Source organism: Macadamia integrifolia, chromosome 13 (assembly GCF_013358625.1).
Source record: "Macadamia integrifolia cultivar HAES 741 chromosome 13, SCU_Mint_v3, whole genome shotgun sequence".
NCBI classification, from domain to species: Eukaryota; Viridiplantae; Streptophyta; class Magnoliopsida; order Proteales; family Proteaceae; genus Macadamia; species Macadamia integrifolia.
In genome coordinates, this window is record NC_056569.1 from 11,946,413 (window position 1) to 11,960,777 (window position 14,365).

Sequence of the window (14,365 nt, forward strand, 5' to 3'; positions counted from 1 at the left end):
GAAAAATCAATGATTTAATATGCACAAAATAAAAAAAAAAATAAAAAGAAACTTACTCGCTGAACGATGGTAGGGTTTCCATGACTATTCAAAAATCTGCTTAAGCCTTGAACAATGGCTGAACGACAACTTCAGACGAGCAGAATCGGATCCTTGCCTCACTCATTGAACGACGGCTTGGACTGCTTCTCCTCCGTTAACCACTAAGTACAAAGTAGTTGAGAGGGGGAGATACTGTGGTGTGAAGAGAGAAAGAGGGTGACGAGTAGAATTCAAAAACCATCACATCAGTCATCGAGGTCATTCAACAGTCAGAGCCATTGGATTGCTCGTCTCAAATAGTTGAGAGGGGGTGGTACTGTGGTGTGAAGAGAGAAAGAGGGAAACGAGTCGAATTCAAAAACCACTGCGTCAGTCGTTGAGGTCGTTCATGAGCCTAAGCCGTTGGATTGCTTGTCTCCACGCGTCGACCATCCGTGAGGTCGTTGGATGCTCGTTGGAGAGTCAGTTGTTGGAGACGAGCTGGATCCATGGAGAGAGGGGGAGGGACATCATTTCACCCCATGTGTTTGGGCACAAGGGCTACTCTCTTTTGCATAAACATTTTCCTATAATACATTAATAATGGGAATGAGATCCTCTCCAAAGCACATCCAAAGCTTCTTTGGGTGTGCACCCATGTGTTGGGGTATGTGTTGAAGTGCTCCTAGCTATCAGATGCGCTTGGCTCAGGATAGTTGAAATCTTGCTCGGTGTAATCAACCTTGTACCAAAATTGCCCCTTTTGTATGATAGGGCAAGCTTCTTCATACTGTTTGACTTGCAAATCTATCATGATACATGTTGTTTTATGGTTGTCCTTGTTGACAACCAGGCCACGTGGCAGTGATGACGTGGCCAGTTTGGGTGACATGGATGAAAATGATGACATGACAGTGTCTAGCGTCACTGATGAGATAACAGAACTCCTTGGTATGCATGGAATGGTTTGATACATCATTAGTATGTGGTGCGGGTTTCTGGGTCAAAACTAGTCAAATTAGCCTATTTACGATCGGGGATATTTTTTACAGTGAAAATGACATTTTTGGAAGATCATTTCTTCATAAAAAGTATAGATTGTAATTTATCTAGTCCAGTGAATCTGATTTTGTCACATTCCGATACCGTATGAAGAAGTTACGGTATTTGTGGCAGTGGAGGGTAGTTTCGGCATTGAAGATAAATATTTTAAAGGAAATGTTCTCCATGTAACAATATGACAAAAATCCAATCTTTCCAATGGTTATGATTTCATTGCGTTTCAATTCCGTATGAGAAAGATACGTCATTAGAAATGTCTAGGGGTATTTTGGTCACTTTATATGGATGAGTCAGATAATTGAGTCTTCTGGAAAGTCGTAGAGCGTCCAATTATGGTTTCAAAGCACTTTGTTTCGTCTTGATCGGATAACGTATGAAAAAGTTATAAGTGTTTCCGTAAAGCCGGTTCGAAAATCCAAACCGAAAATCCATCAGTTGCTCTCGGTGTTGGGTGGATTTTTTGGAATTTAATTTTGAAATTTTAAGGGATTTTGTGTAATTTCAAGATTTTGAAGGTCTGAGTTGCAAGGGGTCTTTAAGCACTGAAATATATGGAGGTAGGGGCTTGATTATAATAAAGAGGAGTAAAGGGAAGTGAAATGGATTGTTCAGATTCGACCACGTAGGCTTGATGCCCATCCAAAGGCTGCTGAGATTTTGCACTGACATGGACGAGATAGATGCTTGCGCGTAGGATTTGATTGGTTAGGTGCATAATCCTTGATGCGCTGGCGCTAAACCTTATCAAGGTATGTTGTGGTGTTTCGCGCGTGCATAGAAGGTGTAAAAAGGATTCCGATCTTAAGGATCTCATGAGATCTGATTAAATCCATCATGAAAGATTCGGACCCAATGGTCGATAAGCCTTTCACTTTGTAAGTGAGAGACAAGCTCCCTTAAAATCCAAAAAAGCAACCAATCAAAGATAGACAACAAAAAGTGTCAGCTGACCGCTGACGTCATCAGTTTACTATCTTATTCGAATCTTGTGGTTGAGATTTACTATCCGTTATTTTAATCGGACGGTCTAGATTAAGAGATTCTCCTTGATGAGTTTTACGGTCAGATTTGTGCCCCTGTTGCGCGTGCCGTCGGTGTAGCCTACGCCACTCCTACGAAGATTCCATTTCGGGCTATCTCATTGCTTCAACTTCAAATGGTCATATCTCCCTCATTTTAACTTGGATTTGGGTGAACCAAGTTGCTACTTCTTTGTTTTTTCAGCCCTACACTATGGAAGAAAAAAAAAATAAGTTTTGAGTGAAAGAAGGCTATGATTTTGGCAGGAGAAGCTTCCCCCTCTTTGTTGGTCCTTGAATGAATATGAATACTTGATGATAAATGTTCTTAGGCCATTAAATGAGGTAAAAGAGGTGATTGAGGTGTGTTAATGATACATTAACTCAAAGACAAGGATAAAGAGAAAAAAGCAAGGATGTATTTGCTTTAAAGAGTAAGAAGCCAAGGAGAGAGAAGGTGTAAGCACCAAATTTGTCAGTACAAGTTTTTAGTCATCATAGGCAATCGATTGTGAGATTCTCTAACCTTTAATTTACATTATATGTATATATGTATGTTGGGGTTAGTTGTGGATGAATGTATACATGCTAGGTTAGTTGTGGATGAACTGTAAGCATGCTAGTTAGTTATGGATGTATATGCTAGACAGAGTTTGACTGTAGGGCATTGATATAAACCCAATTTAATTGTATTCTTTATTGTGTGCTTAGTGGGTGCTAAGCATTGGGAGTGGGTTGTCACACCCCGTTCACACTGAACCGGGCCAGTGATCGGGTTAACACCGGTTAACCCAAACCTGCCAGGATCATCTGATACTGTATTCCACCACAACATACACATAACTAATATAAGCTCATCAGATCAGCGGAAGACTAAGTTTTACCTGTGAATAATCCCATAATACTTGATACCCGAATTGTGATACAATAGTTATATACATGTGGGCCCGAAGACATGATATTTACACAATAAAAGTACAATTCACATATCAAGTACATAAAGGAAACCATCAAAATAATCAGAGTACACAGCTCGGCTCGGTATCAAAGGCTAGAGCTCAGCTCTGCATCAAGGGTTGAGCCCAGCTCGGCATCACATGGTAGAGCTCAGCTCAGCCTCAAAAGTGGAGCTCAACTCAGCATCAGAACTGCGGTCCCGCAGCACAACTCTCACACGAGCAGTCAGTGCCATGCTCTAACTCCTCAGGGGCCCACCAGTCCTCTTCAGGAAACTCAACTGTGGGACCCACCCTGTGCTCTTCAGATGTATGACCTGCAAAATCATCTAAAAAGGGGTGCACATGTGGGATGAGCTCACTAGCTCAGCAAGTGGTAAGATGGACCACACAGCAGTCCACACATCAAAATATAATCATATGCACTACATGCCATGCAATGCATTTTAAATCACATACACCTAAGCAACATTACTAAGTCTTTGGTTTAGTGCTACTACAGCCACAGTGCGTGTATACTCCGGGTACGAGCCGTGAACTCCATCCCGCGATACGCCCATAGGGCTGTCGGAGAAGGCCCACCGTGAGTACTTGAAAAAGTAAAAACATTGCCGACCACCGGCTCTCAATAGAAAAGTAAATGACTGAAATTAAAGGTGCTGACTCCAGCAATTTAAAAGCAGTACGATTGGCCCTCTTGAATATACCGCCGAGGTTGCCGACTGTCCTAATGACCCACCGGGCATTATGTCTAACCACCACAGTGACCCGACAACCGCAACCACTGCTTCCCCCCAAATGGTAACCCAACACCTCAACCCCTGTTGGGAAGGGTCGTAGCACGGGAAGGTGAAATCCTAAATCGCATGCTCCTATATGACAATAGTACGATTGCATAGTGCCACCGCGTCCCATACCACGGGCCACCAATGCACTCGTTTCCAAGCCGACTACGTCATCTAGTCTATCAATGCATCATGCAGAATGATGTCACCATTCAATCACATAAGCATCTCATCACTTGGCATTTAGAAAGTAAACATAGCACATATGCATAACAATGTGAGGATGACTAATCTACATAGCATATTCATGATGGCATGACTAGACTAGATACATTTAAATGAATGCCAAACAATTTCTTGAAACAAGGCCAAACGTCCTCTCCCCACTTACCTGTAGTGTACAAGGATTCTCGTTCGGTACAGGTGAGATCCGGTGTGAGAAGCGTAAGATTTGGCGAACCTAACATGATTGAGCGGGGCTGGTACTTCACCATTTTGGAATCAAAATTAACGAGATCCAATGACAAAATCATGTTTAGAACGTTAAAAGAAGGTCGGACGTTCGATTTGGGTCCAATCGGACATAAGAATCACATTCGGGCCTCTCAGGTGGGTCAGACAGGTGGGCTGTCTGGCCCACCGGTTTGGACCGACGGGCAGGTTGGCCCTCCGATCTGACCTGTCGGTTGGGCCAGGGGCCCCTGCTAAGACCAACGGGTAGGGTGGCCCACCGGTTAGCCCGCCGGTTGTGCCCGAAGGCCCTGCCCTCTCAGGTGGGTGCTCACAAGCGGGCCAGATGGCCCACCGGTCCTACCCACCGGTCTTGGCGGGAAAACTGCTGTTTCTTCCCAACTTCCTCCATTCTTTGGAGATTCAAATGGGGCTTTTCTCAACCCATTCTTCACAATTTCAATATCTTATAGGATGGTTCTAACCTAAATCTAGGTTAGATTCAAGTGATGGGAAACCATCTTACCTTCTTTGCTCAAGAACACCTTTAAACCCTCAAAATCATTTCAAACCCACAATGCTTCTCCAATCTTGTCAATACCTCTTCAAATCCTTCAAGATCAACACATAAATCATCTATTAAACCTTAGATTCATCATTTCAAAAGGGATTTACAAGATCTCAAGAAACCCTACTCGAATCAAGGGTTTATGCTTGGGTATGGTGAATGTTGAAGGAACCCAACTTTGATTACCTCTAAATGTAGATCTAGAGTAGAAGATCACTCTCCTGGCGCCAGAATGGGAAGATCAAGCTTCGGCGCCGCTGAAATCCTTCTCTTCTTCCTCTTCCTTCTCTTCCCTTCTTCTTCCCTTTCTTTTCTCTCTCCTCTTTACTATCCTCACCAACGTACGGGTGTCATAAATGAAAAGAAAAGAAAATCATAAATGCTATATATATATACTTCCTAAATAACTGAATAGTTCACATGTATGGGTCACTCGGGTGGGTGGGTGCGCCCACCTGTCCGCCCACCTGAGGGCCAAAACTTGGGATTTTGATAGAGTTCGGGCCTCGGCGCGAACCCCACCCTTGGCATACGATGTAATATACGTACACACCTTAATATATGGCTACAATACCTGATTTATCCGTACATGGCCTTATGATAGGTGCATGTACACGGCTTGGGTACTCCCGTCTCTTCTGGCACTAGCTCGGACTTGTCGGGCCAGCCGGTGTTTAAGGTCACCCTTGCCATCATAGTCCATAAGGAGCCCACTCTAACTCTCTCTGGTTCGGGTCCTGCATAGTTAAACCGGGTTAATCGTGTAATCAGACCGGGTTTAAGAAGTAAGGTATTACATTACCCCTGTCGAACCTATCCGCTGGACTCTTCCCCTCCCCGCCGCTCAGGTCCACCTCGAAGAACTCGAAGATCCTAGTGAGGATCCTGCCATAGGGGAATCCTCCATCCTTAGGGTGGGAAGTGTGGTGCTCCATCGTCTTGAGAATGATGTACGGCAGGCATAAGTGTTCGACACCTCCCTCTACGGTCGTGTAGATGCAGAAAGCGATGAAGGCCACCATGAAACCCACCTGGTTCCGATGACCTCCTCTGGGGAGCAGGTTGAACTGGACCAAACAGGCAAATAAGTGCACCTCGGGGTAGAAGGATGTCTTGGACTCCGGACGGGTACTGCTGTCGCAGATGGTCTCGTAGATGAAGTCCGGCGTCTCCAAGCTCATGAATGGTCCCAGAGGATTACTCCTGGGAGGACTGTAGTATCGGTGCCCAGCTGTCGATATGCCCAAGATACTGGCCAAGGTATCCACGATCAGCTGGATGTCGACCCCCTTCACCAAGCTGACTATGGTGTACTCCCCGTACGGATAAGAAACCTCTAAGTTGCAGTAAAACCGACGGACTAGCTGCTCGTAGCATGGACGGTCTACGTGGAGGATAGACTCCCAGCCCAGTGCTGAGAACCTCTCTCGAAGCCGAGCCTTGTGGAAGTCGTCGACTACCACGGTCTTCTCCATCATCACCGACCTCTTCAGGAAAGTCGGCCGGTTGGCTGCTGCCTCTGCACTATGGAAGAGCTCCTCATCATAGTCTGTAGGGTCAGACCAGGTAGGTCCGGGTCTCCCTGTGTGGGGGGCTGAAGAGTTGGTTCCCGCACTCTTCCGATTAGAAGCGGTAGTCTTACGTCGAATGCCAGAAGAAGAGGGTCCCTTGCCGGTGCGAGATGACATCCTAGCAAGAAGAAAAGAAAGCAGGGTGAGTAAGGAAAGGAAAATGACAGCAGTAAAGGGGAGCCCCAAAACTCAAATTTCTCACAAAATAGAAAAAGCGACAAGCTAGGAATGATAGGGAGCCCATGAACGAGATACACGGTAAGTGACAAAGCGGAGTCATGATAAAACAACAACATGATAGCAAGGAGCCTATGTAACGTAAGAGGATTCAATTTTAATGCGCAGATTCATTCACAATGGAGTAAAACATGAAACTATAAGTCTAAGATGGGAATGCCATGGTAGGGGGATCATGAATGTACAAAAACATACCCAAATAGACTATGGAGGTCCACAAATACCAAGTATGTGATGAAAATCAAGGAAACCTAATACAAAAGAGGGGTTTTTCATGGGGAGATATGGGGATTCCGAGCATAAGAGACATTTCACGAATTCTATAGCATGTTAAGCACAAATCAAGTGTAATGCATCACAAATGAATCATTAATTGGAGAAAAAGAGCGAGAATTGAAGAAATCCCCAAATTGGGAAAACTAGGGCACGATTTGGGGTTTTTCTCCAAATGAGGAGATAAAATCCTAAAAAACTACAAATGACCACAAGAGAAACATCACAATCACTTGGAAATGCTATTCTATAGAAAGAAATATGGAAAGAAAGCCTAGGTTAAAGTCTACACATGGATTTACCCCCAAGTGAAAATTCTGAGGAAAAAGGAGAAGGATAATTTACTTGGAAGTGGGAGATGTGAATCTTCTAAAATGCGCCGGGTTGATGAGTGGAACCGCGAGTGGAAGCGTAGAGGAGACCTCCAAGATCGCCCAAGGAAGAGGGGGAGAGAGAGAGAAAGAGGAAAGGAAGGAAGTAAGACAGAACAGAGCCTGTAGGGCCCTATTCGTGTTTTTACTCGGCTAAGATCGGCGGGCTAACCGGCGGGCCACCCTGCCCGCCGGTGTCACCCACCGGTTTGAGGTTCTGGGACCGACGGGCCGACCGACGGGCCCCTGCCCACCGGTGCAGCCCACCGGTTGAGGAAATTTGGGAGAAATTTGAAATTTTTTTTTATATATTACTAATATGTTTATATTGATTATTATTATTATTATTCCTATGTTAATGTGTTATGGTCAGGTGGGACCATTGACCTGTTGGGGCATTGGCCCTGTATCTTGGAATTAAGTTGCGGTTAATTGTAGACTATCATACACTACAATATTTTATGTGATGGCATATAATTGTGTGCCGAAATCAATTCTACGGTGTTTAACCAATATGGTGTTTGATATGTTCCAGGTACAGGGATACGATGGTACGTACTAGATCCGGTAGCAATGCCCGAGGAACCTCGCGGGGTCCTCGTCAGGTCGGTCGACCACTGAATCCTAGGAGGTCCCGCTCTGTGGGGCAATCCTCACCTCCACCACCTTCAGAGACCCTTATTCAGGGTGGGGCACATGGGGACCCACCTATGACTACACTCCCGGACCCTCCACTGGTTATTACTCCGGGAGATGTTGCTACCATAATTCAGCAGTCACAACAGGCTTTTCAGCAACAAATGCTTCAGCAACAGCACGCATTTATGACTGCTATTCAGCAACAATTGGACCTTTCTCAATCGGGTCAACCTCCCCGGGTACTCACTCCACAGGACCCGCCTGTAGGGTCGGGAATGGGACCACAAGTGGGGGGTACACCTCCAATTCCACCATTTGGTATTCCTCAGTATGGGGTGCCTCCTCCAAACTCTTACTATCCGGCTTATGCTCCTAACTTCCCACCGACGAATAATACGTCAAAGGTAGTGGAGTCATTCAAGAGGAACTTACCACCTGTATTCTCTAAGGTGGAGAGTGATCCTCTGGAACCGGACCAATGGATCCAAGAACTAGAGAAAATATTTGAGGTGCTTGAGTGCACGGACGCACAGAAACTCATTTGTGCTGGGTTGCAACTCAAGAAGGAGGCAAATTCTTGGTGGCAAGCCTCTAAGCCCATATTGTTGGCTGCCCATCCAGAACCCACCTGGGAACAGTTCAAGGAGTTGTTCTTGGACAACCATTATCCACGCAGCTTCAGAGACCGCAAGGAGATTGAGTTTATGGCTTTAACTCAAGGAGGTAAGACTGTCCTTGAGTACCAACAACAATTTGAGAGCTTATTCCATTTTGCCCCAAGGCATATGCGGACAGTTGAAGAGAAGGCTGCAAGGTTCCTAAAGGGCCTAAAAGCATCCATCGGGGTTGTACTTGAGGTCTTGGATTTGACTGACTATGGCCAGATTGTGCAGAAGGCCAAGACCATGGAGGATAAGCAAAAGGGAGAACAGTCCCTCACCCCTGGACTGTGGAAAAGAACAAACCCATTTCCGGATATGGGGAACTCCTCAAAGGCATACCGTGGATCGTACAGTTCTGGGCCTATGTATAGGCAGCCCTATAGGCCATCTGGCTACCCTCCTAGACCAGCTGGTGGTTCGGGCTCCACATCTTTTCGCCCGAACACTAGTGTGGCACCTACAGCTCCAGGGCCACCTCGACCTCCATCTGCAACGGGTCAAGTGCAGAGGGGCCCCGCCCCAGTTCTGACATCTCAGATTCATTGCTTCAACTGCCATTCATATGGGCATTACGTAAAAGACTGTCGGGTCAGACCAGCCTTACCCTCCAGTCAACCCTCGGCATTCCGACTTCCCTTAACTCGGGGAAGTCAGCCGCAGGGAAGGATGTATGCTCTATCAGCTGAGGAAGCTGAGGCCAGTACAGAAGTAGTAGCAGGTACATTTTAAATTAAGAATTTCCTTATGTTAAATATTGATGACCTGCTGAAATTATATGCATTGTTACACTAGGTATCCTACCCATATCAGGCATACTAGCCTATGTTTTATTCGATTCAAGAGCTATTCATTCATTCGCATCTAAGAGATTTACAGAGAAACTTGGGATGTCACCCAGGATCCTAGATCATGGAATGATTGTTAGTATGCCTACGGGTAAAGTTACACAGTTGAAGGAGGTGTATGGGCTGTGCCCAGTGGAGATTAGTGGGAAGAATTTTGAGGCACAACTCATTAAGTTCAATATGCAGAATTTTGATGTTATATTGGGTATGGATTGGTTGTCGGCTCATCGAGCTAATGTGATGTGTGCTGAAAAGCTGATTAGGGTGACAGATGACGAAGGGAAAGAATTGGTATACCGAGCAGATAAAATGAAACGGGTGAGGAAGGTCCTTGTCTCTGCTCTTCAAGCGGTAAAATTGCTAGAAAGTGGATGTCAGGGTTACTTAGCATCGGTACTTGATGTTGATGCAAGGATTACACCTCTAAAAGAGGTAAAGGTGGTTAAAGAGTTTTCCGACGTTTTCCCAGATGATCTGATGCATTTACCACCTGATAGAGAGTTGGAGTTTGCCATAGATTTGACTCCTGGAGCAGCTCCAGTATCTAAGGCTCTATACAGAATGGCATCAGCTGAATTGAAGGAGTTACAGATGCAGTTGCAGCAACTACTGGAAAAGGGGTTTATTCGCCCAAGTGTTTCACCTTGGGGTGCCCCGGTATTGTTTGTCAAGAAGAAAGATGGCAGCTTGTATATGTGCATCGATTACCAGGAATTAAATAAGCTAACCATTAAGAACCGGTATCCATTGCCACGCATTGACGATTTATTTGACCAGTTGTAGGGAGCCAGGGTATTTTCAAAGATAGACCTTCGGTCAGGCTATTATCAGCTCAAGATAAAGAGCAGCGACATACCTAAGACAACATTTAGGACTCGGTATGGTCACTATGAGTTCCTAGTGTTATCTTTCGGGTTAACCAATGCACTGGCAGCATTCATGGATCTAATGAATCGAGTATTTCAGGATGTGCTAGATAAATGAGTAATTGTTTTTATTGACGACATCTTGATCTACTCCAAGACCGAAGAGGAGCACACTCAACACTTGAGAATGGTGTTACAGAGGTTGAGAGAACAACAGTTGTTTGCCAAGTACAGCAAGTATGAGTTATGGCTTGAACAAGTTGGATTCCTGGGGCACATAGTGTCTAAGGCCGGAATCGAAGTAGATCCTGATAAGGTGAAAGCAGTAGTGGAATGGGAAAGCCCTAAGAATGTCACTGAAATTAGAAGCTTCTTGGGTTTGGCTGGATACTACCGGCATTTCATCGAGAATTTCGCCCGAATCTCAGCACCAATGACTAAATTAACCAAAAAGGGTGTGAAATTCGATTGGGCGGAGGAATGTGAGGAGAGTTTCCAGGAATTGAAGAAGAGGTTGGTGTCGGCCCTTGTGTTGACCATCCCTGAAGGCACAGGTGGAATGACAGTCTACACTGATGCTTCCAAAGTTGGTTTGGGTTGCGTTCTCATGCAATGCGGTAAGGTAATAGCGTATGCATCCCAACAACTAAAGGAGTATGAGAAGAACTACCCCACTCATGACTTAGAACTAGCCGTAGTCATTTTTGCCCTTAAAATTTGGCGACATTATTTGTATGGGGAGAAGTGTGAGATATACAGTGATCACAAAAGTCTGAAGTACTTCTTCACCCAGAAGGATTTGAACATGAGACAGAGGAGATGGCTTGAGCTCATGAAGGATTATGACTGCGACATTCAGTATCATCCCGGCAAGGCAAATGTAGTGGCAGATGCGTTGAGTCGGAAGGCACAGACTGTGTCACTCTCATGCTTAGCAGTCAGCCCACCACTCGTGCAAGAGGCGATGCAATGGATGAAGCCCTCTTGTATGAAGGAGCAACCTTAGAATTGGAACGTCAACCAGAAAACCTTAAATGGTTGACTGTATCCTTGACGGCTCTACAGGTGCATCCGGCTATTAGGCAAGAGGTAATAATGAAACAACCTTTGGATCCTGAATTGCAGCGGATCAGAGTTAAGGTTCAAGATCAAACAATGAACGACCCAGATTTTGCTTTAGCCAGTGATGGGGCATTGATGTTTCGAGACAGATTGTGTGTACCTGATGATTTGGATATACAAGACAAGATAGTGCGAGAAGCACATAGCTCCGAGTACTCACTCCACCCAGGAAGTACAAAGATGTACAAAGACCTCAAACAAAATTACTGGTGGCCAAGCATGAAAGTCACAATAGCTCTGTATGTGGCGACTTGCCTCACATGCCAGAAAGTAAAAGCTGCGAGGCATCGACCTTATGGTACTCTTCAGCCACTCCCAGTACCAGAGTGGAAGTGAGAGAGGATTACAATGGACTTCGTCACCGGACTACCATGTACACCTAAGGGAATGGACGCGATATGGGTGATCGTTGATCGGCTTACCAAGACTGCTCATTTCATTCCCATCAAGACCAAGTTCTCCATGGCCAAACTAGCACAACTTTACATGGACAACATAGTGCGCTTACATGGAGTGCCAGTGAGCATTGTTTCAGATAGGGACCCAAGGTTCACTTCCAGATTTTGGAAAAGCTTACAACATGCCTTGGGATCACAGCTGAATTTGAGTACTGCTTTCCACCCACAGACTGATGGTCAGTCGGAGCGAACCATACAGATATTAGAGGACATGCTCAGGGCATGTACAATGGAGATGAGTGGCAGTTGGGAAGAATATATACCTCTTATGGAGTTTGCCTATAACAACAGTTACCAAGCTACAATTGGGATGGCTCCGTATGAGGCATTATATGGCAGGAAGTGTAGAACTCCTTTGTATTGGGATGAGGTAGGCGAACGTCGAATGTTAGGACCTGAGATGATACAGATGACTTGTGACAAAGTTGACGTTATTCGAGAACGGATTAAAGCAGCTCAGTCCCAACAAAAGAGCTATGCGGACACCCGCAGAAAAGACATTGAATTTCAGCCAGGAGAAAAGGTATTTCTCAAGATCTCTCCTACTAAAGGGTTGCAAAGGTTTCACAGAAAGGGGAAGTTGAGCCCAAGATACATTGGACCATTTGAGATCTTAGCCCGGGTTGGCTCAGTAGCCTACATGCTTGCTCTGCCACCTTCACTCGGGGACGTTCATAATGTATTCCATGTATCCATGCTGAAGCGATACGTTCATGATCCCTCTCATGTATTACCCGTGGAGCTAGAATACCTTGAAGCTGACATAACCTATACAGAGAAGCCAACTGAAATTTTGGACCGAAAGGTGAAAACCCTTCGCAACCGCTCCATTTCCTATGTAAAGGTGCGATGGGCTAATCATTCACTTGAAGAAGCGTCTTGGGAGAAAGAGGATGAAATGCAAGCCAAGTACCCTTCTCTTTTTGATCAACCAGGTACGCAATTTCGAGGACGAAATTTTTCAGAAGGGGGGGTAAATGTAATACCCTACTTCTTAAACCCGGTCTGATTTCATGGTTGACCCGGTTTAACTATGCAGGACCCGAACTGGAGAGAGTTAGAGCAGGCTCCTTATGGACTATGATGGCAAGGGTGACCTTAAACACTGGCTGGCCCGACAAGTCCGAGCCAGTGCCAGAAGAGACGAGAGTACCCAAGCCGTGTACATGCACCTATCATAAGGCTATGTACGGATAAAGTATGTATTGTAGCCGTATATTAAGGTGTACACATATATTACATCATATGCCGGGGGTGGGGTTCGTGCCGAGGCCCGAACTCTGTCAAAATCCTAAGTTTCGGCCCTCAGGTGGGCGGACAGGTGGGCTGACAGGTGGGCGCACCCACTCACCTGAGTGACCCATCCATGTGAACTATTTAGTTATTTAAGAAGTATATATATAGCATTTATGATTTTCTTTTATTTTCATTTATGACACTCGTACGTTGGTGAGGATAGTAAAGAGGAGAGAGAAAAGAAAGGGGAGAAGAAGGGAAGAGAAGGTAGAGGAAGAAGAGAAAGATTTCAGCGGTGCCGAAGCTTGATCTTCCCATTCCGGCGTCGGAAGGGTGATCTTCAACTCTAGACTACATTTAGAGGTAAGCAAAGTTGGGTTCCTTGAACATTCACCATACCCAAGCATAAACCCTTGATTCAAGTAGGGTTTCTTGAGATCTTGTAAATCCCCTTTGGAATGATGAATCTAAGGTTTAATAGATGATTTATGTGTTGATCTTGAAGGAGTTGAAGAGGTATTGACAAGGTTGGAAAAACATTGTGGGTTTGAAGTGATTTTGAGGCTTTGAAGGTGTTCTTGAGCAAAGAAGGTAAGATGGCTTCCCATTCCTTAAATCTAACCTGGATCTAGGTTAGAACCATCCTATAAGACTTTGAAAGTGTGAAGAATGAGTTGGGAAAAACCCCATTTGAATCCCCAAAGAATGGAGGAAGTTGGGAAGAAACAACAGCTTTCCCGCCAAGACCGGTGGGTAGGACTAGTGGGCCATCTGGGCCACCTGTGAGCACCCGCCTGAGAGGGCAGGGCCTTCGGGCACAACTGGCGGGCTAGACCGACGGGCTAACCGGCGGGCCACCCTGCCCGCCGGTCTTAGTAGGGCCCCCTGGCCCAACCGACGGGCCAGACCGGTGGGCCAACCTGCCCATCGGTCCAAACTGGTAGGCCAGACCGGTGGGCCAGACAGGTGGGCTGTCTGACCAACCTGAGAGACCCCGAATGTGATTCTTACGTCCGATTGGACCCAAATCAGACGTGCGACCTTCTTTTAATGTTCTAAACATGATTTTGTCATCGGATCTCATTAATTTTGATCCAAAATGGTGAAGTACTAACCCCGCTCAATCATGTTAGGTTCACCAAATCCTACACGGTTCGCACTGGATCTCACCCGTACCGAACAGGAATCCTTGTACACTACAAGTAAGTGGGGAGAGGACGTTTG